General features: G+C 47.2%; 1 long non-coding RNA gene across 1 annotated transcript in view; it reads left to right on the top strand.

Annotated features, from left to right (window-relative positions):
- Positions 1-2,624: 2,624 nt before the first annotated feature.
- The window catches only part of LOC143941786 (uncharacterized), a 38,313-nt gene continuing 13,852 nt past the window's right edge, over positions 2,625-27,085 (top strand). Inside the window, exon 1 of the long non-coding RNA XR_013264419.1 lies at positions 2,625-2,928. This is a non-coding gene — a long non-coding RNA (uncharacterized LOC143941786). The remainder of the gene's footprint in view (positions 2,929-27,085) is intronic.

Genomic DNA, 27,085 nt, shown 5'->3' with positions numbered 1-27,085 from the left:
TATTACCCATGGCCCATGTGATCACTGGTGACCAGTCACAGATCACACACAGTAGTAAACAATGATGCCATGAATGGATTCCATTACTATTGGTCTCTAGGCTGCTCACAGTGACCCAATAATGAGTAACGCAATCTGCTGTGTCTGGAGTGGATCATGCTGCACACCCCAGGGGATGCGAACTGTGCGCATCACCACCACAACATGCGGGTATGTAGCAGTGCCTTGGGAAGCTGCCCACCAGCAGTAAATGTACTGTTGGCGGTAGGCAAATAGTTAAGAACGTTTGTTTGATTTTCTGGTCACTAGTGTGGTCAAATTGCCCTTTGTGAGCCAGAGAGAGAAGCGATGAGAGGAATCAGCTGTGCGCCCGGAGCGGAGCTTATATCAGTACAGATCAACTGATTTTTTACAGAACACAGGCACAGGGACATTTACATTATTAAGGTACAGAGGGAATAAGAAGATTTGATAGAAGTGGGTTAACAACCACTCTAAGTTTGCCTAGGGGCTCCTCCTGTCTTCAAGAAACTAGTAGAGCTTTCTGGAACATTGGTGGGAGCTAGGCAAATAGGCAGCATGAGTATGTACGTAGCAGTCTCGGCCAATTACAGGAGAGGTGCTCCTGAGCATGCTGGGATTGGCCTATATATTCAGAGAACACTTTAGCTCTGGGTAGAGTGCACCAGTCAGGGGTGAGGCAGGCTTGCCTCCCCTTGTACCTGCTGCTATGCTGCCCCAGGTGGGCAACCGGAGGGCCTGAAGCTAAAATGGAGGGGTCCTAGTACACCTGTGAGTACAGACCAAAGATCTAGGGGGTGTTTCTTTTTGGATACCCCTTTGCGTTAGTACATTTAGCCAAGGGTCCAACTAAAGAGATCACTGGCTAGTGACCTAAAGAGCTTTGTCAACCTATCATTTACTACAACAGACTTTGCTCATATTCTTTATTCCTTCACTGCTACACAGGAGACGTCTGCCATCTGCTCCCAGCAAGGGCCTTCACCTACTCAATTCCAGATCAGCTAGAGTGCTTAAGTTGTAAATAGTTTTGTTCTGGAGTGTCTTACTACAAACACCCTACCTCATCCAAGTTCCTAAAAAAAAAAAACTACAAAACAACACCCCTAGACTGGTATTTGACTACATCAAGCCTAAATGTGTCTACCTGGCTGCCAGTGAAGAAGTAAGGACTATTTAGGTAATACTCAACCGGCTCCTATGGGGGTAGCACTACATACGGTATAGCCAGCTTTAGAGGAACTTCTTTATTGTGTGCCTTAGGGAGTTAGGGAGTCTTATGTAAAGTGTCCAAATGTTCTTCCATGTGCAAATCAGTATTTTTGTTTATGAGCTCTAACATAACAATTCTTCTGCAAAGTATCCAAGTACTATCCAATACTGTCTGTGTATAAAACAATAAGTGATATCACTTTATATGGTGCTCTGAGTATAAATTATCTCTTCCGTGCTGCTAATCCTCCACCGTGCATCGCCACCACACCCGAGAACTCACTAGATGACCATGACCCCTCTGTGAAGAGTATGATCTTAATGCATTTTTTTCCCCAACAGGTTAATATATCCAGGGCAGCAGCTTTTCCACTCCAAAATAACTGTTTTCTTAATATATATATATATATAAATATAAAATAGAGAACTCTAGTGTAAACCCCTTTATTACTTTAATCTATCTCACAAGATCCTTATAGCGTCACTCTGATGAAACGTGTAGGGCAGGGCTTGGAGCGTCATCGCGTCACTTTCAGTTTCCGCAGGGCATCCTGGCCACATTGTATATTGCATGCATTTTATCTTCCCTCTTTCATATAAGTGAGTTTTTGTCTTTTATAAGAATAAATGTAAAAACTGAATTACGCTACGAGATGCGTTTTCTGTTCACCCATCCATATGAGCACATCCACTGACTATATACTGTGAAGAGGAGGATGAGATATCAGATACCATCCAAAGGGATTTGGAGCATCTACAGTATGTTTGGTTCCTTTGACCCCTGTTGGGGCTTAACCATCTGGTGGTGAGCACAGACCTGGAGGGGGGAGCACGAGTGATTTCACCTATTCACCAGCCGCTTGTACATGCATGAATGCTTAAGCACCATCCATTTTGGATTGGAAGAGTTTATATGGACTAATGATTTTTACATTTCTTTATGGACCTTTAAATTGTTTTGTTGTACATACGTTTTTGTTTAATGGGCATGAGAGTACTTTCATATTGAACATTTACCAGTATTAATTGTATTTATTAAATGTGTTACAACTGGGAAAATGTAGTTTGAACAACAACACACACTTTTCATTCAGTGCAGCATTTAAAGGGACAGCAGGCATAAATTTGTTCACTCAATTTAGCTATTTATTTATTTAGCTACTAAAAGGGTAACATGGTATAAATAAGTGACACAAATCAGTTAGAACACATAGTTTTATTAGCACTAAAGTTAAAGGCACCATGCACATGAATTTATTTATTTAATAAAATAGACTAGTATTGGGCAGCACCACACATACCTCTCTTTTAGACTTACCTTTATAGACTCCACCTACAGGTGGGGAAGTTGAGGTAAGGCAGCAGCCAGATTTCAGATTATAGACCCTTAGCGTGGAATTAATACTTATTCATCAATAAATATGTTCACAGTTTGCTGTGCAATGCCCTTGCCCCTGGGTTCAAATGTTCTATTGTATTGCCGGCCTACCTCCTTTCTAGTAGGGAATACTACTCTTTTATTCTTTTCAGTTTCAGATTATTTTGTTCCCGGCACCATTAAATATATTCCAAATTCTCTCTTGCAGAATGGCACCAGTTTTCATGTTTTTGACCAAGGCAGGTTTGCAAAGGAAGTTCTACCCAAGTACTTCAAGCACAATAACATGGCAAGTTTTGTGAGGCAGCTGAATATGTGTAAGTACAGAACAGAACGGAAATATTTTATGTTTTGCATGCAGTGTCTACATTCTGCGAGGAAAGGATTATTCAACGGAGGAAAGGTTGTAGAGTATGTGCACCAAAGGAAAGACTAAGGGCCGGTTCACACTGCGACGCGAGGCGAGGCGACACGGCTCGCCTCGCCTCGCTCCCGCAAGTCGCCCCCATTCAGTACTATGGAACCGTTCTGAGAGGAGCGACTCGAGTCGCTCCGACTCAGAAAAAAGGTTCCTGTACTACTTCGGGGCGACTTCGGGGGCGACTTGCATTGACTTCTATGCAGAAGTCCTCTGCAAGTCGCCGCTGAGGTCCCCGCAAGTCGCGGCGAGGTAAGTCGGAGACGCCTCGCCGCGGCTCGCTGTGTGAACCGGCCCTAAAAGTGTAAATGTCTAGGTGCCATGCATATTCCAGTCAATGTTTAAGGGTAGGCCCTTACATAAATTCATGTCCCCTGTAGGGCAATGCTAGTGTATGTACTATGACAATAAATCTATGGAGCCTCATGGTAGTCAATAAGTATGAATCCTAAAAATGAACTGGCAGAATGAGAGTCCCCATCTATTGGTGAATAGTGATGGACGAACTTCCGACGGGACGTTTCGCGAATGCGGACCACGAACGCGGCCGATAGTTTGCGAACCGGAACGTTCACGGCGGGCCCCATTGACTTCAATGGGAGGCGAACTTTGCAAACCTACATGTCAAATTTGCAGCCACAAAATAATTAATAGCTGTGCAAACATAGTCCCACCACATGGCCAATGACATAACACATGTATGAGGTGAATCTGGGATCGACAACTACAAGCATTCTTTTTTTTATATGGGAAATTGTTGTGACAATTCAGGACTGTGGAGCGCATGAAGGCAATGGAGGAGAGGGAAGGTCAGGTTAGGCAAAGAAGAGGGTGCAGGAGATGATCACCAGCAGCGTGACATACAGCAATGAAACCTGCACCGTGATAGAGTCATCTGACAGCAGCACCGTGATAGAGAGCACTGACATCAGCAGCGTGACATACAGCAATGACACCTGCACCGTGATAGAGTCATCTGACAACAGCACCGTGATAGAGAGCACTGACATCAGCAGCGTGACATAAAGCACTAACACCAGCACCGTGATATACAGCACTGACAGCAGCACCGTGATAGAGAGCACTGACATCAGCAGCGGGACATAAAGCTCTAACACCAGCACCGTGATAGAGCGTACTGACATCAGCACCGTGATATACAGCACTGACACCTGCACCGTAAGCAGCCCCAGGAGGAAGTCAGCATAGCACAGGGATGGTGGGAGCCCCTCATAATGAGCATAGCACAGGGATGGTGGGAGCCCCTCATAATGAGCATAGCACAGGGATGGTGGGAGCCCTCATAATATGCACAGCAGAGGTACAGCCCCAGGAGGAAGTCAGCAAAGCACAGGGATGGTGGGAGCCCCTCATAATAAGCAGCCCCAGGAGGATGTCAGCATAGCACAGGGATGGTGGGAGCCCCTCATAATAAGCAGCCCCAGGAGGATGTCAGCATAGCACAGGGATGGTGGGAGCCCCTCATAATAAGCATAGCACAGGAATGGTGGGAGCCCCTCATAATATGCACAGCAGAGGTACAGCCCCAGGAGGAAGTCAGCACAGCACAGGGATAGTGGGAGCCTCTCATAATAAGCAGCCCCAGTAGAAATATGACACCGCTCAACCTCTTCAAAGAGGAGGGTACAGGCATATAGTACGGTGTGCTTTTTTTGGACAAGGAAGTGAGCCAAATGAAGAAAAAAGGTCTGTGTGCTAGATTAAAAAAATTGTTTATCGACATATACATGGTCTACTGGTCACATGTGTTGAATTCCTCCGAGATCCATGCCTCATTCATTTTTAGAAATGTGAGGTAGTTAACACTGTCGTGAGCTAGGCGAGTACGCTTATCGGTCACGATCTCCCCTGCTGCGCTGAACGTCCTTTCGGACAGGACACTGGACGAGGGGCAAGCCAACAGTTTGATTGCAAATTGGGCAAGCTCTGGCCAGAGGTCAAGCCTGCCCACCCAGTAGTCCAGGGGTTCATCACTCCTCAGTGTCCACATCGGCCGTTAACCCAATGTAGTCGGACACCTGACGGTCTAGGCGTTCCCTGATGCTGGATCCGGATGACACCTGTCGATTGGGTCGGCTGAAAGAATGACCTCATATCCGAAGTCACCAACACATCTTCAAACCGGCCTCTTCTTGCAGGCGCTGTTGGATTGGTACCCGCAACTCCTTCTCTGGGAGTGGGAATTGCTCCTCTGCCAGCGCACGCAAAAGCAGAATGCAGCATTTCTCGAAGCAAGGCCTGGAAATGCTCCACTCTGCCAGCCCTCTGTGATGGCGGTAACATTTCCGCCATTATGTGTTTGTACCGGGGGTCTAAGTACGTTGCCACCCAGTACTGGTCCTTGACCCTTATGCTTTTTATACGGGGGTCCCTATTAAAACACTGGAGCATGAAGGCCCCCATTTGCACTAAACTGGAAGCGGTGTGGTGGCGTGGCTCCTGCTCATCATCCAGGATAATGTCGTCCTCTTCATTCTCCTCTCCCCATCCACGCACAACAACAGGAATCCCAGAAAGGTTTAAAGCATGCTCTTCTTGCTCCTCCTCATCCGCCCCGGGAACCATCCTCCTCTGACTCCTCTTCAGACTCCTGTTGTTCACTTGTCTCCGATAGAGTAGCCCCCCCTGGGAATTCATCCAGCATTGCGACTTCCTCATCTTTCCGCTCCTGCTCCTCCACAGCTTGATCAATGACACGACGCAATGCACGCTCCATAAAGAAGGCATAAGGTACCATGTCACTGATGGCGCCATGGCTGCGACTGACCAGTTTGGTGATCTCCTCAAATGGGCGCAGAAGTCTGCATGCGTTGCGCTATAGCAGCCACTGGCGCGGTGAAAAAACCCCCAGCTCCCCATCATAGTTTGGGCCTTCTTTTCTTCAGCAGGGACAGGGAAGATGGTTAAAATTGAGGGGAAGATGGATGCAGCCAAATACAGGACCATTCTGGATGAAAACCTGTTGGAGTCTGCAAAAGACCTGAAACTGGGATGGAGATTTATCTTCCAACAAGACAATAATCCCAAACATACAGCAAAATCTACAAAGGAATGGTTCACAAATAAACGTATCCAGGTGTTAGAATGGCCAAGTCAAAGTCCAGACCTGAATCCAATCGAGAATCTGTGGAAAGAGCTGAAAACTGCTGTTCACAAACGCTCTCCATCCAACCTCACTGAGCTCGAGCTGTTTTGCAAGGAAGAATGGGCAAGAATTTCAGTCTCTTGATGTGCAAATCTGATAGAGACATACCCCAAGCGACTTGCAGCTGTAATCGCAGCAAAAGGTGGCTCTACAAAGTATTAACGCAAGGGGGCCGAATAATTTTGCACGCCCCACTTTTCATTTTTTTATTAGTTAAAAAAGTTTAAAAAATCCAATAGATTTTGTTCCACTTCACAATTGTGTCCCACTTGTTGGTGATTCTTCACAAAAAAATTACATTTGATATCTTTGTTTGAAGCCTGAAATGTGGCAAAAGGTTGAAAAGTTCAAGGGGGCCGAATACTTTCGCAAGGCACTGTATGTTGCGCTGTGTCTTTAAGATTCTTTAAAGGATAAATCCACCTTTGGGAACGTGTTACATGTTCCATCCGTTTTTAAGGTGAAACATGTAACATGTTCCTACTGCTGCAGCCATTCACCGTTCCCTCCTCTCCCTCTGGCAGCAGCATGGGGAGAAGTTCCCTATACTAGCTGTCACTTTTTGAAAACAGTGCGGCCGCACGGGGCTCTGCTCACACGGCTGCATTATTCATTCACAGCACAGGACTCTGTGTGTGTGAATGATCTACAAGCATCGCCATCCTTTGCGGCTGTTGGTTTGCAGTTCTCAATGATCTACCACTGCGCTGTTCAGTGCTATGGTAGTTCATTGAGTCTTCTTGTCAGTGTGAAACTGCCTGGCTGTACGATGTACAGGGCAAACAGCTTACGCTGACAGTCTGCAGGAGACCTGCATGGTATCAGCAATCTGCTGATCGCTGGTGCCATGTTTTCCAGGCTCCAAAAGGCAAAAAAAAATTGCATTTATTTATTTGAAGTGAACTTCTCATTAACCTCCCTGGCGGTTTCCCTGAGTGTGGCTCGGGGTTAAATTTCCGCACCATTAGCGGTAACCCCGAGCCACAATCGGGATTGCATTGCAGGATCCTGGTGCAGTGTACTTACCTTGTCCCCAGGATCCTGCAATATCCCCCCGGCTGTGTCTGTGTCTTCCACCCAATGCCTCTGTGTGCCGGGCTCCATTCCCTGCGAGCGGCGCATGGGGGTAGAGCCAAGCGGCAAATTCAAAAATGTGAAAAATCATAATACATACAGTACACTGTAATCTTAATGATTACATCACTGTATGAAATTATTTCACATCCCTTTTGTCCCTAGTGCTTTGTCCAGTGCCCTCCATGCAGTTTTATATTAGAAATACAGAGGAGTAGTGATGGACAAACTTCCAACGGGACGTTTCGCGAACGCGGACCGCGAACGTGGCCGATAGTTCGCGAATCAGAACATTCGCGGCGGGCCCCATCGACTTCAATGGGAGGCGAACTTTGCAAACATACAGGTCAAATTTGCAGCCACAAAATAATTAATAGCTGTGCAAACATAGTCCCACCACATGGCCAATGACATAACACATGTATGAGGTGAATCTGGGATCGACAACTACAAGCATTCTTTTTTTATATGGGAAATTGTTGTGACAATTCAGGACTGTGGAGCGCATGAAGGCAATGGAGGAGAGGGAAGGTCAGGGTAGGCAAGAAGAGGGTGCAGGAGATGATCACCAGCAGCGTGACATACAGCACTGACACCTGCACCGTAATAGAGTGATCTGACAACAGCACCGTGATAGAGAGCACTGACATCAGCAGCGTGACATAAAGCACTAACACCAGCACCGTGATATACAGCACTGACAGCAGCACCGTGATAGAGAGCACTGACATCAGCAGTGTAACATAAAGCACTAACACCAGCACCTTGATATACAGCACTGACAGCAGCACCGTGATAGAGAGCACTGACATCAGCAGCGTGACATAAAGCTCTAACACCAGCACCGTGATAGAGAGTACTAACATCAGCACCGTGATATACAGCACTGACACCTGCGCCGTAAGCAGCCCCAGGAGGAAGTCAGCATAGCACAGGGATGGTGGGAGCCCCTCATAATGAGCATAGCACAGGGATGGTGGGAGACCCTCATAATGAGCATAGCACAGGGATGGTGGGAGCCCCTCATAATGAGCATAGCACAGGGATGGTGGGAGCCCCTCATAATATGCACAGCAGAGGTAGAGCCCCAGGAGGAAATCAGCACAGCACAGGGATGGTGGGAGCCCCTCATAATAAGCAGCCCCAGGAGGATGTCAGCATAGCACAGGGATGGTGGGAGCCCCTCATAATAAGCAGCCCCAGGAGGAAGTCAGCACAGCACAGGGATGGTGGGAGCCCCTCATAATAAGCATAGCACAGGGATGGTGGGAGCCCCTCATAATAAGCAGCCCCAGGAGGATGTCAGCATAGCACAGGGATGGTGGGAGCCCCTCATAATAAGCAGCCCCAGGAGGAAGTCAACACAGCACAGGGATGGTGGGAGCCCCTCATAATAAGCATAGCAAAGGGATGGTGGGAGCCCCTCATAATATGCACAGCAGAGGTACAGCCCAGGAGGAAGTCAGCACAGCACAGGGATGGTGGGAGCCCCTCATAATAAGCAGCCCCAGGAGGAAGTCAGCACAGCACAGGGATGGTGGGAGCCCCTCATAATAAGCAGCCCCAGTAGAAATATGACGCCGCTCAACCTCTTCAAAGAGGAGGGTACGGGCATATAGTACGGTGTGCTTTTTTTGGACAAGGAATTGAGCCAAATGAAGAAAGAAGGTCTGTGTGCTCAATTAAAAAAATTGTTTATAGACATATACATGGTCTACTGGTCACATGTGTTGAATTCCTCCGAGATCCATGCCTCATTCATTTTTAGAAATGTGAGGTAGTTAACACTGTCGTGACCTAGGCGAGTATGCTTATCGGTCACGATCCCCCCTGCTGCGCTGAACGTCCTTTCGGACAGGACACTGGATGAGGGGCAAGCCAACAGTTCGATTGCAAATTGGGCAAGGTCTGGCCAGAGGTCAAGCCTGCCCACCCAGTAGTCCAGGGGTTCATCACTCCTCAGAGCGTCCACATCGGCCGTTAACCCGATGTAGTCGGACACCTGACGGTCTAGGCGTTCCCTGATGCTGGAACCGGATGACACCTGTCGATGGGTCGGCTGAAAGAATGACCTCATATCCGAAGTCACCAACACATCTTCAAACCGGCCTCTTCTTGCAGGCGCTGTTGGATTGGTACCCGCAAATCCTTCTCTGGGAGAGGTAATTGCTCCTCTGCCAGCGCACGCAAAAGCAGAATGCAGCATTTCTCAAAGCAAGGCCTGGAAGTGCTCCATTCTGCCAGCCCTCTGTGACAGCGGTAACATTTCCACCATTTTGTGTTTGTACCGGGGGTCTAAGTACGTTGCCACCCAGTACTGGTCCTTGACCCTCATGCTTTTTATACGGGGGTCCCTATTAAAACACTGGAGCATGAAGGCCCCCATTTGCACTAAACTGGAAGCGGTGTGGTGGCGTGGCTCCTGCTCATCATCCAGGATAATGTCGTCCTCTTCATTCTCCTCTCCCCATCCACGCACAACAGGGATCCCAGAAAGGTTTAAAGCATGCTCTTCTTGCTCCTCCTCATCCGCCCCGGCACCATCCTCCTCTGACTCCTCTTCAGACTCCTGTTGTTCACTTGTCTCAGATAGAGTAGCCCCCTCTGGGAATTCATCCAGCATTGCGACTTCCTCATCTTCCCGCTCCTGCTCCTCCACAGCTTGATCAATGACACGACACAATGCACGATCCATAAAGAAGGCATAAGGTACCATGTCACTGATGGCGCCATGGCTGCGACTGACCAGTTTGGTGATCTCCTCAAATGGGCGCAGAAGTCTGCATGCGTCGTGCTATAGCAGCCACTGGCGCGGTGAAAAAAAAAACAGCTCCCCAGAACCTGTTCATACATGTAGACGTTAACTGCACGTTTCTGCTGGAGCAGCCTATCAAGCATATAGAAGGTTGAGTTCCATCGCGTCGGGCAATCGCAAATAAGACGTCTGACAGGCAGATTGTGTCGCCGCTGAATGTCAGCAAGGCGAGCCATGGCCGTGTAAGATCTTCTGAAATGGGCCGAGATTTTCCTTGCCTGCCGCAAGATGTCCTGGACCCCAGGGTATTTGACAATGAATCGCTGCACGACCAAGTTTAAGATTTTGCCCTGTTTCAATGCGCTAAGCAGATTGGCACCGTTGTCACACACCACTTTACCAACTGTCAAATTGAGCCGTGTTAGCCACTGATCTGCCTGTGAACGCAAAGCTGAAAGGAGTGCCGGGCCTGATGTGGCTCTTGGCTTCCAGGCACAACAGACGCAGCACGACATGGCAACGTCTCACCTGGCATGTCGAATAGGTTCTGGGGAGCTTGGGCGGCGCAGCGGAAGAGACGCTAGCAGCAGAAAAGGAGGAGTCAGCCGAGGAGGAGAGGGAGGAGGATGGAGTAGGAGGAGGAGGAGAAGAAGAGCCAGGCCTGCATGCAATCCGTGGCGGTAAAACCAAATCTACACAGGTGCCACGGGTTACATACTTGACGGCCGTCAGAAGGATCACCCAGTGGGCAGTAAAAGTGATATACCTTCCCTGCCCGTGTTTGCTAGACCACGTGTCTGTGGTCAGATGTATCTTGGCACCGACACTGTGTGCCAGAGATACATTCACTTGCCGCTGAACATGGCCATATAGCTCTGGGATGCCCTTCTGTGAGAAATACTTCCTTCCTGGGACCTTCCATTGTGGTGTTCCAATGGCCACAAATTTGCGAAAGGCCTCCGAGTCCACCAGTTTATATGGCAGTAGTTGGCGAGCTATAAGTTCTGACAAGCCAGCCGTCAACCATTGGGCGTCATAATTTTTTTACGCTTGAACGTTAGGCCCACGGAAGCCTGCCTTTTTGCAGAAAAACGTGAGCTTGGCGTGATGGAAGGTGGAGTGGAGGACAATTGTGAGGAGAGAGGAGAAGGAGAAGTAGAAGACGAGGCTGGACGGTGAGAGCCTGGAGTGTGGCTTTGTGTGTTCCGTTGCTCCCACTGGGCTCGGTGATGGCTGCTCATGTGCCTTCTTAAGGCGGTCGTCCCTAGGTGAGTGTTGGGCATACCGTGACTAATGCGTTGACTGCAAAGATTGCAGATGGCAACGCTATTGTCAGCAGCGGACACGTTAAAAAAAGCCCACACTGCGGAGCCATGTGCCGGTGTCCTGGGAGCGCCAGATGTGACCGTACATGGTCGATGACTCGCTCCTGATACATTTGCAGTCTGCTTTGTCCCTCCTGCGCAATGTAAGTTATTCCTGCTTCTCCTCCCTATCTGCTGGTCCATATCTCCCTCCGAACTCCCCTCCTCTTCCTCTCTTGTGAGCACCCACGTGACATCACTAGACATGTCATCATCGACGTCACCTTCCACACCGCTATAAGTAGAGATCTCAAAGTAGGCAGCAACACCGGGGACCAACCTCCTCCTTGGGCTGATCTGGGTACTGGCGTCAGACTGCTGAGTAGCAGTTGTTGCTACTTCCTCTTCCTGATCCAATACCAAGAGTGGCTGCGCATCAGAAATGTCTTGATATGGATCGGAAAATAATTCCTTTGACTCAAGCGGAAGGTATGTGGAGGTGGTGGTGTTGTTGGTGGTAGTGTCTTTGGGGGTGCACATAGCAGAGAGTGAAGAAGAGGGTGCAGATCGAGAGGATGAGGAGGGTGCAGAAGAGTAAGGCTGAGTGAGCCACTCAACCAAGTCTGGTGCGTCCTTTAAATGAATTGAACGCACCTTCTGCAACTTCCCACTTTGGATCAAGCCTGTTGCTCCTGCCCTACCCCTGCGGAAGGGCCTGCCTCTTCCTCTGCCTGTCATTTTTTAAATGACCCTGTGACAAAACTCTCAGTCCCTATACTGATGAAGGACTGCTGCAGTATAGGGCAGCGGTCAGCAGTAGTGCACCTCAACCCTATGTATTGTGGACCTATACCAGTCCTTACGGAATAGCAGACTGTACCTCACTCAACTCTATGTACTGTAGCACCCTAGACCAAGTTACCAGTCCTTATAAGGACCTTTGTGGAACAAGTAGGTTGTGTGTGACTGATTAGCAGGCTGTACGTCAGTCCCTATACTGATGAAGGACTGCTGCAGTATAGGGCAGCGGTCAGCAGTAGTGCACCTCAACCCTATGTATTGTGGACCTATACCAGTCCTTATAGAATAGCAGACTGTACCTCACTCAACCCTATGTACTCTAGCACCCTAGACCAAGTTACCAGTCCTTATAAGGACCTTTGTGGAACAAGTAGGTTGTGACTGATTAGCAGACTGCAGCAGAAGGGCAGCAGTCAAGTATAATATTCTTTCTATATTTGGAGGAAAGAATATTATACGTGTACAAGCCTATTACCATACCAGTCCTGAAAAGAACCTTTGTGGACCTAATATAGTAACAGCTACTGATTAAACTGACCCTCACTGCCTCACACACAGCTTCCTGCCTGTCCCTATATAAACTGACAAAACAGAGGCTGCTGGAACAATAACTTGAATAGTACTTTTGTGGACCTGATAGTAACAGCTAATGATTAAACTGACTGTCCCTGCAGCACACACCGTCCTGTCCCTTTCTCTAAACTGACAAAAGACACTCAGGCTGCTGCAACAATCAGTAGCACAGCAGTGCCTCAAACCTATATCCTGAACTACACCTAACACCTATACCAGTCCTGAAAAGAACTTTTGTGTACCAAATATCTAGCGATTTGGGTCACTGCAATCTCTCCCTGCTCCACACAGCAACCTCTCCCTATAGTGACAGAAGAAAGAATGTAAAATGGCCGCCGGATCAGGTCTATTTATAAGTTAGGGGGAATGTCCAAGTGTCCATGTGCTGTAATGTCTCAATTGGCTGTCCTGTACCCAGGGCTGGACTGGGACAGAAATGTGGCCCTGGACTTCATCCAGACCGGCCCACTTACAGTTTGAGTGTCCCATCAGCACTCCCTTACATCAGAGTGTCCCATCACCAGCCCCCTTACATCAGAGTGTCCCATCACCAGCCCCCTTACATCAGAGTGTCCCATCAGCACCTCCTTACATCAGAGTGTCCCATCACCAGCCCCCTTACATCAGAGTGTCCCATCAGCACCCCCTTACATCAGAGTGTCCCATCACCACCTCCTTACATCAGAGTGTCCCATCAGCACCTCCTTACATCAGAGTGTCCCATAACCAGCCCCCTTACATCAGAGTGTCCAATCACAAGTCCCCTTACATCAGTGTCCCATCAGCACCTCCTTACATCAGAGTGTCCCATCATTAGCCCCCTTACATCAGAGTGTCCCATCATTAGCCCCCTTACATCAGAGTGTCCCATCATTAGCCCCCTTACATCAGAGTGTCCCATCACCAGTCCCCTTACATCAGAGTGTCCCATCACCAGTCCTCTTACATCAGAGTGTCCCATCACCAGTCCCCTTACATCAGAGTGTCCCATCACCAGCCCCCTTACATCAGAGTGTCCCATCACCAGCCCCCTTACATAAGAGTGTCCCATCAGCACCCCCTTACATCAGAGTGTCCCATCACCAGCCCCCTTACATCAGAGTGTCCCATCAGCACCCCCTTACATCAGAGTGTCCCATCAGCACCCCCTTACATCAGAGTGTCCCATCAGCACCCCCTTACATCAGAGTGTCCCATCACCAGCCCCCTTACATCAGAGTGGCCCACTGAGCCATCAGCCCACAGGGAAACTCCCGGTAGTCCCGATGGCCAGTACATGCCTGCCTGTACCCCATGATGGATGTGTCATCATAGGTCAAAGTTCTTTTACACAGTAAACACGGAAGCCCGCCCGGCAAACGGCGGCAATAGTCCGGCGATCGGGCGGACCACGAACAGCCGAAATTCGCCACGAAACAACCTCCGGGCGAACCGTTTGGCCATCACTACAGAGGAGTGGTGTCGCCCCTGTATGAGACTTGATTGTCAGTGAACCCACATCTCTAGTACAATAGAAAAAGAATCCCTGAAAAAGAGTGTATATCCTCTGATGGGATTTTAAATAGTTTACTGGCAATAGGTAATAGTAGAAAGACTCTAATCTCTTCTACTCTTGTACTATTACCTATTGCCAGTAACCCTATTTAATTTCCCATCAGAGGATATACACTCTTTTTTAGTGATTCTTTTTGTATTATAAATACTGCCTGGAAACTGGAAATTGTCCATAGCAACCAAAAAGTGTGCCTTTATGTCAAAAGTGGTTTTAGACCAGCTAGAAAACGGCAATAGTAAATTAGAACACTTGCAAAATTGAGTGATAGTTAATTATGTGGAAATTAATTTTATTACTATCATATTATTATTTTTTAGAATTATTTATATTTATTATATTATAAGTTTGTGTTTCAAACTTCATCATACCTGGGATGTCTACTAGACTCTTGTTTGGACAGATTTAAGTGTGTTATTCCTAACACAAATCGCCAAATTTCTATGCAAAATATTTGTACTGCTTTGAGACGCAAAGATCTGACATAATCATACCGCCAGGGAGGCTACGGCTGGGTTCACACTATTGCAATTTGGATGCGGTAGCTGCAAAAATGTCAGTCCAGCGCATTCGTGCAGGAGCCTCAGCACAGAGCTCTGAAGGAATGGCACCAATGTTCAGTTTCTTCAAAGTACATGCGCTGGTGACGTCACTGGCTGCTGCTCACTGGAATATCTCCTAAACAGTGCACATTTATTATATATTCCTATTACTTACATGTAAGCTTTATTATAAACTTACCTATAGGTAAAAATGTCATAAAAGACTTTACTATGACTTTAATTCAGAGTGGATAATCCATCTCCATCTAGTGGTCAAGTTTTATAATGACACATCAATCTATACAATTCGTATTCGTCTTGAAAGGCAGCACCCTTTACAAAATCCATGATCACCTCCTAATCAATATCATCAACTAAAAATCAAACAAATAAAAAGAGACCGCAGGTGAAACGTGTTCCCCTCCCATGCAGGAAATGTGCACAGAACGCCCCTTTCCTGTGTGAACAGACCCTCAATGTCACCCCAAACCCGGGTAGCAGTCTTGTGACAAAATATGCTTGGCTCTCCGCTGAAAAAAAAGTACAGGAGCTACTTTGGCGCTGGCTGCCCTATGTTGTCACACAACAAATGCACCAAAACAAAGCAATGTGTCGGCCAGGTGTGAAGGCGGCCTGATTGTTAATGGCAATTAAATATATGGCACATTGAACAATCTTTTCAGTCTTTTAATTGTATAGATCATTATTTTTCAAACTTTTATCAGTCAAGGCACCCTTTAAAAAATATGGACAGTCTGGGGGCTCCCCATTTCAAAAGGTAAAAACTATTCTAATAGTTTTGCATAACACAGCAGCATCCACACATGTAGGACCCCCAACATTAGGGGGGATTTATTCTTCCAAAGCAAATCATCTTTTATAAACTGGTATTGACTAGGATTCCAAGGTTTCTCTTTTCCCTCAAATTTTCTCCATCACTCAGCTAAAGTGCCCTCAAGAAGGTTGTAATGGTGCACAATGGAAACCTGTGGCTAAAAGGCAGCTTTATCCACATGCTGGCTTGTATACAATTTTGGGGCAATTTTCAGGCATTTTGCCAAGGCACCTCTGAAGAAACCTCATGGTGCCCCAGGGTGCCTGGACATCCTGGCTGATAAAAGCTGCTATAGATAATATGGTTATATATATAACATTGTTTTAAGTCCCTCTTATGCTGGGTTGTCTCTGCCCAGACAATCCAGTGTTGTCTTGCTGCGATCCGCTACTCAGTTGTCACATCCTGGGTCCCATGCTGCCATCCTGGTCATTGAGAGTTGGCTGCCTCTTCTGGGTTCAGGCACAAGCCCCGCCCCCACTCCTCCAGATGATCCACACCAGCACGCCACGTCTGCCTATCAGATGCTGCGGATCCCTTCTCCTGTAGCCTCCTAGGATACATGATGTGGTATCCCAGGAGAGTGGTATGAAAAAAGTTAACTGAAGAATAGCATTTTACTATACAGAGGGGGGTGGGGGCTGTGAGTGCATGTAGGGGGGGTCATTTTAGGATTGTAGGCTCCACTTTAAAGTGTATCCCCAGCCAACTTTCACAAGGTGGCCTTCCTTATTGCCATCATGTCTGCGAGGTAAGTGCTAGCAATATTGTCTTGTATAAAACTTGTATGGACAAGGTTGTCTTGAGGCCTGGAGCCTCCTTTCATCGTAAAGTGGATGTAAACCGGATTCATGAACTTTTTTCATGTGCTCTGATTAAACCAAGAGTCCTTTGGTGAAATCGATTGGTCAGAAGTGACGATCTAGTGATCCTCTCTCCCATTCGCTAACATACTTTTGACCAATAGATTCCAAGCCTGCCCACCACGACAAGGTAGACTCTTCTAGGGCAGGACCTACACTAAACTACACTAAGCTACCCTACTGGATGCTAGTCATCGTTTTTCTAATGTTGGATGTATGTTTGTAGTAGGCCTCGTCCTATAATCTGTGTGTGCGATCTGCTCTCTCCTAATCAGTCGTTTTCTTTCCTTCAACCTCTCCAAATCTTACAGTGTATGGCTATCTAAATGTGCTTCTAAAGCCCTAAGTTTTATCACCTTAATGCACTCTATGTACTAAGGAGAAGGACCTTCTCTGCTGAAGCCGCCCACCCAACCCCCCTTTTCCTTACCTGAGCCCATCCGATCCAGCTTCCACCGCTGTCTCTCTCCTCATTGGACAGACTGATAGCAGTGGGAGCGATTGGCTACAGCTGCTGTCAATCATGGGGTGCGCGGTGGCCAGAGTCCCGCTTTCTGTGTCAATAGATGCAGCAGCGAGTCTCGGGAGTGAGCACGCACAGGTGCCCCCAGGGAAAGCGGCTTTCCGTGGGGGCACCTGATGAAGAGGAGGGTCCTGGAGTGCCAGTGGGGGTACCATTGCATAGAGCAGGTAAGTATAGGCATGTTTAGTATTTTTTTTTTTTTTTAAATACCCAGTCTAAAAAGAAAATATCTGTTATTACTATACTTATACATTCATACAATTTTTTTTTTGTTTTTTTTGTTTTTTTTCTCAAAACATCAATTACTATAAAACTGCTAGAAGTATGCTGTATAGAGGAAAGATGTTAAATATTTATACATTTACATGTATACATTTTCTATACATTTTTTTCAAACCCTTAACTATTAGGCCCCCTTCACACGGGACGAATCGGATGGATGGGCTCCGCTAGCTCAGTGGGGGATCGCTCCGTTGATCCTCGCTGAGCCGGCAGATGACAGGTCTGTCTCCGCTCCCTGTGCAGGGATGGACCTATCAGAGCCCCGCTGTTCTCTATGGGCAGATCGGATGAAAATGGACTGCGTGACCGTTCTCATCCGATCCCATCTGATCGCCATCTGTCTGTTTTGAGCAGATCTTGTCGGATCGGATGGCAGGTGGGTGTCAGCGGACACATCTTCACTGACATCCGCCTGCCCATATGAGTCAATGAGTGGCCGGCTCAGATCTGACTGAAAATGGATCCGAGAGGGTCAGTCGTGTAAAAGGGGCCTTACAGTTGTCACCAAACTGCAGCCCTGGGGCCAGATGTGGCCCTTTGCTTGCTTTTATCCTGCCCTTGAAGCATTATTCCTCCCACTGACACCAATGATGGGGCAATATTCCCACCACTGACTCCAATAATGGGCCACTATTCCCCCCCACTGACACCAATGATGGGGCAATATTCCCACCACTGACTCCAATAATGGGCCACTATTCCCCCCCACTGACTCCAATGATGGATCACTTCCTCCCACTGACTCCAATGATTGGGCACTATTCCTCCCACTGACTCCAGTGATGGGGCACTATTCCTCCCACTGACTCCAGTGATGGGGCACTATTCCACCCACTGACTCCAATCATGGGGCACTATTCCTCCCACTGACACCAATGATGGGACACTATTCCTCCCACTGACTCCAATGATGGGGCACTATTCCCCCACTGACTCCAATGATGGGGCACTATTCCCCACTGACTCCAATAATGGGGCACTATTCCCCTCACTGACTCCAATAATGGGGCACTATTTCCCCCACTGACTCCAATAATGGGGCACTATTACTCCCACTGACTCCAATAATGGGGCACTATTTCCCCACTGACTCCAATAATTGGGCACTATTTCCCCCACTGACTCCAATGATGGGGCACTATTCCTGCCACTGACTCCAATAATGGGGCACTATTCCCCCCACTGACTCCAATGATGGGGCACTATTCCCCCCACTGACTCCAATAATGGAGCACTATTCCCCCACTGACTCCAATAATGGGGCACTATTCCTCCCACTGACTCCAATAATGGGGCACTATTCCCCCCACTGACTCCAATAATGGGGCACTATTCCCCCACTGACTCCAGTGAAAGGGCACTATTCCCCCACTGACTCCAATGACGGGGCAGTATTCTCCCACTGACTCCAATGACAGGGCACTATTCCCCCCACTGACTCCAATAATGGGGCACTATTCCCCCCACTGACTCAAATAATTGGGCCCTATTCCCCCACTGACTCCAATAATTGGACATTATTTCCCCCACTGAATCCAATAATGGGGCACTATTCCTCCCACTGACTCCAATAATGGGGCACTATTCCCCTCCTGACTCCAATAATTGGGCACTATTTCCCCCACTGACTCCAATGATGGGGCACTATTCCTGCCACTGCCTCCAATAATGGGGTACCACTCCCCCCACTGACTCCAATAATGGGGCACTATTCCCCTCACTGACTCCAATAATGGGGCACTATTTCCCCCACTGACTCCAATAATGGGGCACTATTACTCCCACTGACTCCAATAATGGGGCACTATTCCCCCACTGACTCCAATAATTGGGCACTATTTCCCCCACTGACTCCAATGATGGGGCACTATTCCTGCCACTGACTCCAATAATGGGGCACTATTCCCCCCACTGACTCCAATGATGGGGCACTATTCCCCCCACTGACTCCAATAATGGAGCACTATTCCCCCACTGACTCCAATGATGGGGCACTATTCCCCCCACTGACTCCAATAATGGGGCACTATTCCTCCCACTGACTCCAATAATGGGGCACTATTCCCCCCACTGACTCCAATAATGGGGCACTATTCCCCCACTGACTCCAATGATAGGGCACTATTCCCCCACTGACTCCAATGACGGGGCAGTATTCTCCCACTGACTCCAATGACAGGGCACTATTCCTCCCACTGGCTCCAATAATGGGGCCCTATTCCCCCCACTGACTCCAATAATGGGGCACTATTCCCCCCACTGACTCAAATAATGGGGCACTATTCCCCCCACTGACTCCAATGACGGGGCCCTATTCCCCCACTGACTCCAATAATTGGACATTATTTCCCCCACTGAATCCAATAATGGGGCACTATTCCTCCCACTGACTCCAATAATGGGGCACTATTCCCCTCCTGACTCCAATAATTGGGCACTATTTCCCCCACTGACTCCAATGATGGGGCACTATTCCTGCCACTGCCTCCAATAATGGGGTACCACTCCCCCCACTGACTCCAATAATGGGGCACTATTCCTCCCACTGACTCCAATAATGGGGCAGTATTTCCCCCACTGACTCCAATGATGGGGCACTATTCCTCCCCACTGACTCCAATAATTGGACACTATTTCCCCACTGACTCCAATAATGGGGCACTATTCCCCCCACTGACTCCAATAATGGGGCACTATTCCTCCCACAGACTCCAATAATGGGGCACTATTCCTCCCACTGACTCCAATAATTAGGCACTATTCCTCCCACAGACTCCAATAATGGGGCACTATTCCTCCCACTGACTCCAATAATGGGGCACTATTCCTCCCACTGACTCCAATAATGGGGCACTATTCCTCCCGCAGTAAACTGATCCTTTCCTTAGAAGGTTTGGAGACCCCTGAACTAGTACTACACCACTTCATGTAATGTATATAAAAAGAAAATCTGTCACACAATGGGGATTAGAAACAGATATGGAGCACCATTGGGATCAACACGAATGTCAAACCAGTAGTTGAGCATTTCTTCCAAGGTGATTGGGGCATCAGCGGGCAGTCTGCGGGGCAGTCGGGGAACAGCAGCCCGGCACAGAGGACAGGTCCTGCTCTGCTGCGCCCATCGCTGGATGCATTCCAGGTGGAATTGGTGACTGCAGGGCAGAGTCGTAATGTCTTCTCCATTTTGAAAATCTATTAAACAAATGGAACATGTCAGCTGGTCCTCACCACCCGGCTGGATGGGTGGCGGTGGTGATGGGGGTTGTTGAGGAGCTCTGCCGCGGTCTCTAGGAGAACGGCTCCTATGGTCCTCCTGTCTCCTCCGACGGGCTCTAGACCTCGTCCGATGGGCGATGGGTGACTCTCCGCCGTCCTGACGAGAACACCTCTGCCGGGATCCGGGACGAGAAGGACGAGGCATCCCGATGGTATAGGGTGCCTTTTATACCTGAAAAAGGCTAAAAAATTATAATATTAATAATAATATTATAATTAGCAATAAGATGGTAGAAATAGCGATAACTATCAATTAAAATCGATAAAATCGCAGTCAGTCACAAGGAAAAGCAGTAAAACGCTGTGAGATCGCAGAGCAACAGCTCAGAGCAACCGCACTCAGCAACTCGTAATGAGAAGTGACCTGAGACAGGCTCAGCCTCATCCCCCTCTAGTAAGCGCCTATCATTCATCTTATGGTGACCTCACAGCATCGTATTTGTTGCCCATATGTCATCATACAACACTGTACACATCTACATCTTATATCATTACATTCATTTCACATTTCATTACATTCTAATGGGTTTTTTAAGGGTTTAATTCTTTAAAATTGTCACTAGGTGGCAGTCTCCGTTTTCCCATAGCTAATTTGCATACCACTATGTCCCTGTCCAATCAGCTGAAGGCTGTGCAGTGAGGAGAGTGGGAGTTGGGCGCCATCTTGGCTAATGGTTGTGTATGAGAAATTGATATGAGTTTATATTTGCTGGGAAAGCTGAAGAAATCACCCAATCCGGGAATTTTGGTGAGTGAGGAGAGCAGAGCTTTACAGGTGAGGAGTACAGAGGGGAGGAGAGCCGGGGGTAGGTAGGAGAAGGCGGTGGGGGGGAGGTAAGTAGGTGGGGGGTAGGTCTGACAGAATGTACTGTGTGCTCTGTGGTGTGAGGTGAGCTCTGAGGTGTAATGGGAAGTATATAGCCGGCTGTAGAGGTGATAATATCCGGGGGAGGGGGGGCAGACATAGCTGGAGCCCCCCATCACCCCTCAAGGCGGACTTGAGGCCCCTATAATGTGTAAGCTGACCCCCCTCCCCCCTCTGATGATATAAAACAAATGTAATATATTGCAGAGTAGCAGCCCTCAGATCTGCATTATATTTCCTGGTCACCATGGTGATCATTCAGTAACACTTCCTGTCCTCCATCCCATATACATAGAGGGGGCTGCTATGACTAGAAATAAGAGGGGGAGGGGACATTCACTGCCCCAGACCCCTAATACAGGGATGGTCACATGACACTTCCATGACCACTAATGATGGGGGGGGTAAAAGTGTTTGTAAACCTCAGACATGAAATATGAAGAATGCATATCCCTCTATAGCTGGGGTTGGCAACCCGTCGATCGCCACACAGTGACTGGTTGATCGACACCTCGGCTTGCCGAGCCGACTATCAGATGTGGGACTGTTTATTGGCAGCGGAAACGCCGGCCGCACAGAGAACAGCCGGCGCATCAGCCGATGCGGCTTCTATAGTGCGGCAGTGTCAGGCGGAGTGATATTACCGCCCCCCTCTGTATTCCTGCCTTAGCAGAGAAGCGGAGTGCAATATACCAAACAAGTAGTGTGTGCCCGAGGTGCCCGGGGAGCTGCGGGCAGACCTACCACCCCCTGGGGAGTTTCCAGACAGACGGAGCTGCTTCGGCAGTCTGTGTCTGTTCTGTCCCTGGATGCCCCCTCCTCACCCAATGGATGCTCGGGGGCATCGCACCCTTCACCCCAATTCTTCACTGCTCTCAGTTGTAGTCGGATCCAATGACCAATGGTAAAGGGCCAGTTCACACCACATGCAGTCCGGTGCATTTTTTTCTGCCTAAAAAACGCATGGATAGTAGGTTATATGCTTTTCAATGACATCGTTCACACCAGTGCTTGCATTTCCAGTGCGTTCCAGAAAAAAAATAGAACATGCTGCATTTTTCCTTCATTGGACTGTGCTGCAATGCTGTAAAACGCATCAAAAATGCACTGGAACACACAGGTCCTTACGGCCAGTTCACACCATAGAAACGCAGTCCGGATGCGTTCCAGATGCTTTTCTGCATGCACGTTTTTGGTGCATTTTTAATGCAGTCCAGTGCATTTCCCTCCCATTTTTTCTTAACCCTAAATAAGGACATGTGTGTTCCAGTGCGTTTTTGATGCTTTTTACAGCATTCCAATACAGATCAGTGCAGGAAAAATGCAGCGTGTTCTACTTTTTTTTTTCTGGAACTGGAAAGCCCTGAAACTGACCGCACTGGTGTGAACTATGCCATAGGAAACCATATAACCGACTTTCCATGCGTTTTTGATGTAGGAAAAATCGCACAGGACTGCATGTGGTGTGAACTGGCCCTAAATAAGAACATATGTGTTTCAGTGCGTTTTTGGTGCATTTTACAGTGTTCCAGTTCCAGAAGAAACTTTTCCTGCACTTGACTATATTGGAACACTGTAAAACATGCCAAAAACGCACTGGAATGCAACTAAATGCACCAAAAACGCACTGAAACACACATTTAAGGTTAAGAAAAAAGAGGTAGAAAAAATGACCTGGATTGCATCAAAAACACGCATGCCGAAAAGGATCTGGAACGCATCCGGACTGCGTTTCTATGATATGAACTGGCCCTAAATACGGATATGTGTGTTTTAGTGCATTTAGGTGCATTCCAGTGTTTTTTTGTTTCTTTTTACAGTGTTCCAGTGCAGGAAAAATGCAGCGTGTTCTTCTTAACCCCTTCCCGCCGAGCGTACACAGATGTGCGTACTCGGCTTCCGGGGGTTATACCGGGATGATGCCCGCACCTGCAGGCATCATTCCGGTACCGTTTTGCAGAGCGGGCGATCGGCTATCCAACCATAACAAACGATGCGGCTAAAAGCCGCTCGGCTGTTATGCCGGAGGATTGGGACGTCCCCCCCCTCCCGCCGCTCTTACCGGTGCTCCCGTTCAATCAGGAGCACCGATCTCACATCCGCCGCTTCCAGCGGCTGGGGAGGGACTGGAATGAAGCAGTAAGAGGCTTCATTCCAGTCTCCTAATTGTAAACACGGAAGCGACATCATGACGTCACTTCCCGTTTACTCGGCTGCCAATGGCGCCGGTTTTAAAAAAAATTATACAGTATTCAGAATCTTCGTTTTCGGCGATCTGAATACATTGACGTGTAAAGGAGGGGTGGGGGGTCTTTTAGACCCTCCATCCCTCCATAAAGAGTACCTGTCACCACCTATTACTGTCACAAGGGATGTTTACATTCCTTGTGACAGCAATAAAAGTGATCAAAATTTTTATTTTTAAAAAAAAACAATTTATTAATTTTAAAATAAATAAAAAAATAAACATTTTTTTAAAGCGCCCTCCGTCCCCGCGATACGCATACGTAAGTCGTGCCCACATATGTAAACGGTGTTCAAATCACACATGTGAGGTATCGCCGCGATCGTCAGAGCGAGAGCAATATATCTAGCACTAGATCTCCTTTGTAACTCTAACCTGGTAACCGTAAAAAAATGTTTAAATTGTCGCCTATTGAGATTTTTTAGGTACCGTAGTTTGTCGTCATTCCACGAGTGCGTGCGATTATAAAGTGTGACATGTTTGGTGTCTATTTACTCGGCGTAACATTATCTTTCACATTGTGCAAAAAACTGGGCTAATTTTACTGTTTCGTTTTTTTTTTTTTAATTCATGAAAGTGTCCCTTTTGCCAAAAAGTTGCGTTTAAAACACTGCTGCGCAAATACCGTGTGACATAAAATATTGCAACAATCGCCGTTTTATTCTCTAGAGTCTCTGCTAAAAAAATATATATAATGTTTGGGGGTTCCAAGTTATTTTCTAACAAAAAGTATGGATTTTAACTTGTAAACACAAGATGCCAAAAATAGACTTAGTCATGAAAGGGTTAAAAACTATATAACCTACTTTACATGCGTTTTTGATTCCAGAAAAAAAATGCACTGGACTGCATGTGGCCCTAAATAAGGAAATGTAACATAAAACGCACGGATGTGAACTATAGCCATACTGTAGTGTGTTTCTGCAAAACTAAAAACGCACTAAAAAAATGCACAGGTGTGAACCAGGCCTTACTCGTGGATTGAGATTCAGGCAGCTGGGTGGATCCCAACAATATGGTCGGGATCCTTCCAGATCCTATAGCTGCTCTGCCATGTCAGCTGACAACGGGCAATAGTGCTTGTCTCCCTTCCCAGGTACTGAGCGGCTGTACAATACAGGAGTCACTCATAGCTGGTTGTTCACACCACATGCAGTCCAGTGCATTTTTTTCTGCATCAAAAACGCATGGAAAGTAGTTTATATAGTTTTCTATGGCATATTTCACACCAGTGCGGTCAGTTCCGGGGCTTTCCAGTTCCAGTAAAAAAAATGTAAGTATTGCATTTTTCCTGTACTGGAACGCGGTAAAATGCATGAAAAATGCACTGTAGTGCATCAAAAACGCACCGGATCCCATTACACTGAAAAAAAGAAAAAAAAAGCATCTGGAATGCATCCAAAAATGCACTAAAGACACACATGCAGAAACACATCCGGAACAGATCTGGAATGTGTTTTTGTGGTGTGAACGGCCCTAATTGTCCTATCTGAGAACTGAAGCCGTATGGGCAGAATTATTATTGCATGTTTCTTCTGACATGTGCTGCACAATGCTCTATTCTCTCTAATTGTCTTCATTTGCACAGTAGGGTAATAGAATCGCATTATCACGGGTCGATTGTATAAAAGCTCAGATTCAGTTTTTCTGGTGGATTTTATTCTACTATAAATGGATTCTCTTATTAACAATAGAGAGAATAACAATAGACTCTCAAATGTTTAATATTAATAATAATTTTGAATAAAAAAATGCAATGATTGTATTACTGCTTGTGTTGTAGCCAAATGATTTCATACTTGGATGTGAAGGGGACTCTTAGGCCTCGTACACACGGGTGAATGTCGGGCTCGTTCGGCCCGTGTGTACTGCAGCCAATCCGACAAGCCGTTCTTTTAGCCAGCTTCTCTGGAAGGGTTATGACTGAAAGAGGTCTGCTGAGCGACTCCCATTCAGTGCTGACCGGAGTGTTCTGGTGGGTGGGCTGTTCCCCTGGCACAACAGAATCACACAGCAGGAGAGATCGCCGTACTAACATTGCATTGATAGTACAGCGGCTCCCCCTGAATTGTCAGTTTTCTTTTTTTCTTTGTTTAGCCCGCCGCGTAGAACAAAAAAAACGATTATTGTGTACGAGGCTTAGAAGTAGAGCTGGGCGATTTTCAAAAAAAAAACTCGATTCACGATTCAAATCAAGTTTGTTTTTTTTGGTTTTTTTTGATGGACAGTCCTGAGGAGCTGATTTTAAAATCAGAGTTTAGTGTCACTTCTAAGTAGGACTGGGGAAAAAATCTATTTAAATCTTGAATCGAGTTGAGAGGTCAAATCGATTCAAAATTTAAAACAAATTGATTGTTTTAGATTTTTTTTTCACCAACCCGCCGGTCCTGAGGTGCTCCGGGCAGGAGTTTTTAGGCGAGGCCGAGGCTCCGGCCTAGTCCTTGGCTTCTTCTTCTTCTTCCTTGTGGACTAGGCCGAAGCCATGGCCTCGCCTAAAAACTCCTGTCCGGAGCACCTCAGGACCGGCGGGTTGGTGAAAAAAAAATCTAAAACAATCAATTTGTTTTAAATTTTGAATCGAATTGACCTCTCAACTCGATTCAAGATTTAAATAGATTTTTTCCCCAGTCCTACTTAGAAGTGACACTAAACTCTGATTTTAAAACCATCTTTTCAAATATGTATTCTTAACTCAAAAAATATCCTCTGTGGCTCTCAGCCCCCTCCAAATTCTTTTCTTTTATTTTTTGCTCACACATGATTGCAACTAATATAATATGCACTGCTTGTTTAAAAGAAATGGGTGTGAGGGGGAAAGGAGAGGTTGAGGAGCTCAAGGAGGATGACGATGGTAAGGAGGCAGAGAAACACACAATGAGAAATAATTTCATGAAAAATTTCCCAGGACCATTAACTACTTAATGGCCCACCACACATTTACTGCCGCAGGGCGGCCCGGCTGCACAAAAACAACATACCTGTACTTTGTTTGCACTTCCTGGTCTGGGGCACGTGCGTGCAACCCGCTCCCACTGTGATTGGACACAGCAGGACCTAATCAGCGGGTCCGCGATCGTTCAGAGGAACAACAGAACGGTGGTTTGTAAACCAGGCAGTCCGTCGTTTTGTCACAGAAGAAGAGAGAGATGTGTGATTCCTACTAATCAGGAACACCGATCTCTCTCTATATCTAGTGTCAGCCCACACAGTAAGAAAGCACAACTAGGGAACACATTTAACCCTTTGATTGCCCCTTATGTTAACCCCTTCCCTGCCAGTGTCATTTATACAGTGACAATGCATTTTTTTAGCACTGATCACTGTATTGGTGTCGCTGGTTCCCAAAAAGTGTCACTTAGGCTGCTTTCACAGTGCAGCGGGAGCGGCGTCGGCGGTA

This window comes from Lithobates pipiens, unplaced genomic scaffold (genome assembly GCF_037356315.1).
Source record: "Lithobates pipiens isolate NorthernLeopardFrog02 unplaced genomic scaffold, aLitPip1_a1.2 Scaffold_10, whole genome shotgun sequence".
In the NCBI taxonomy this organism is placed as follows: domain Eukaryota; kingdom Metazoa; phylum Chordata; class Amphibia; order Anura; family Ranidae; genus Lithobates; species Lithobates pipiens.
Note: the sequence above shows the minus strand (reverse complement) of the source record. Positions and strands in the feature narration are given on the sequence as shown.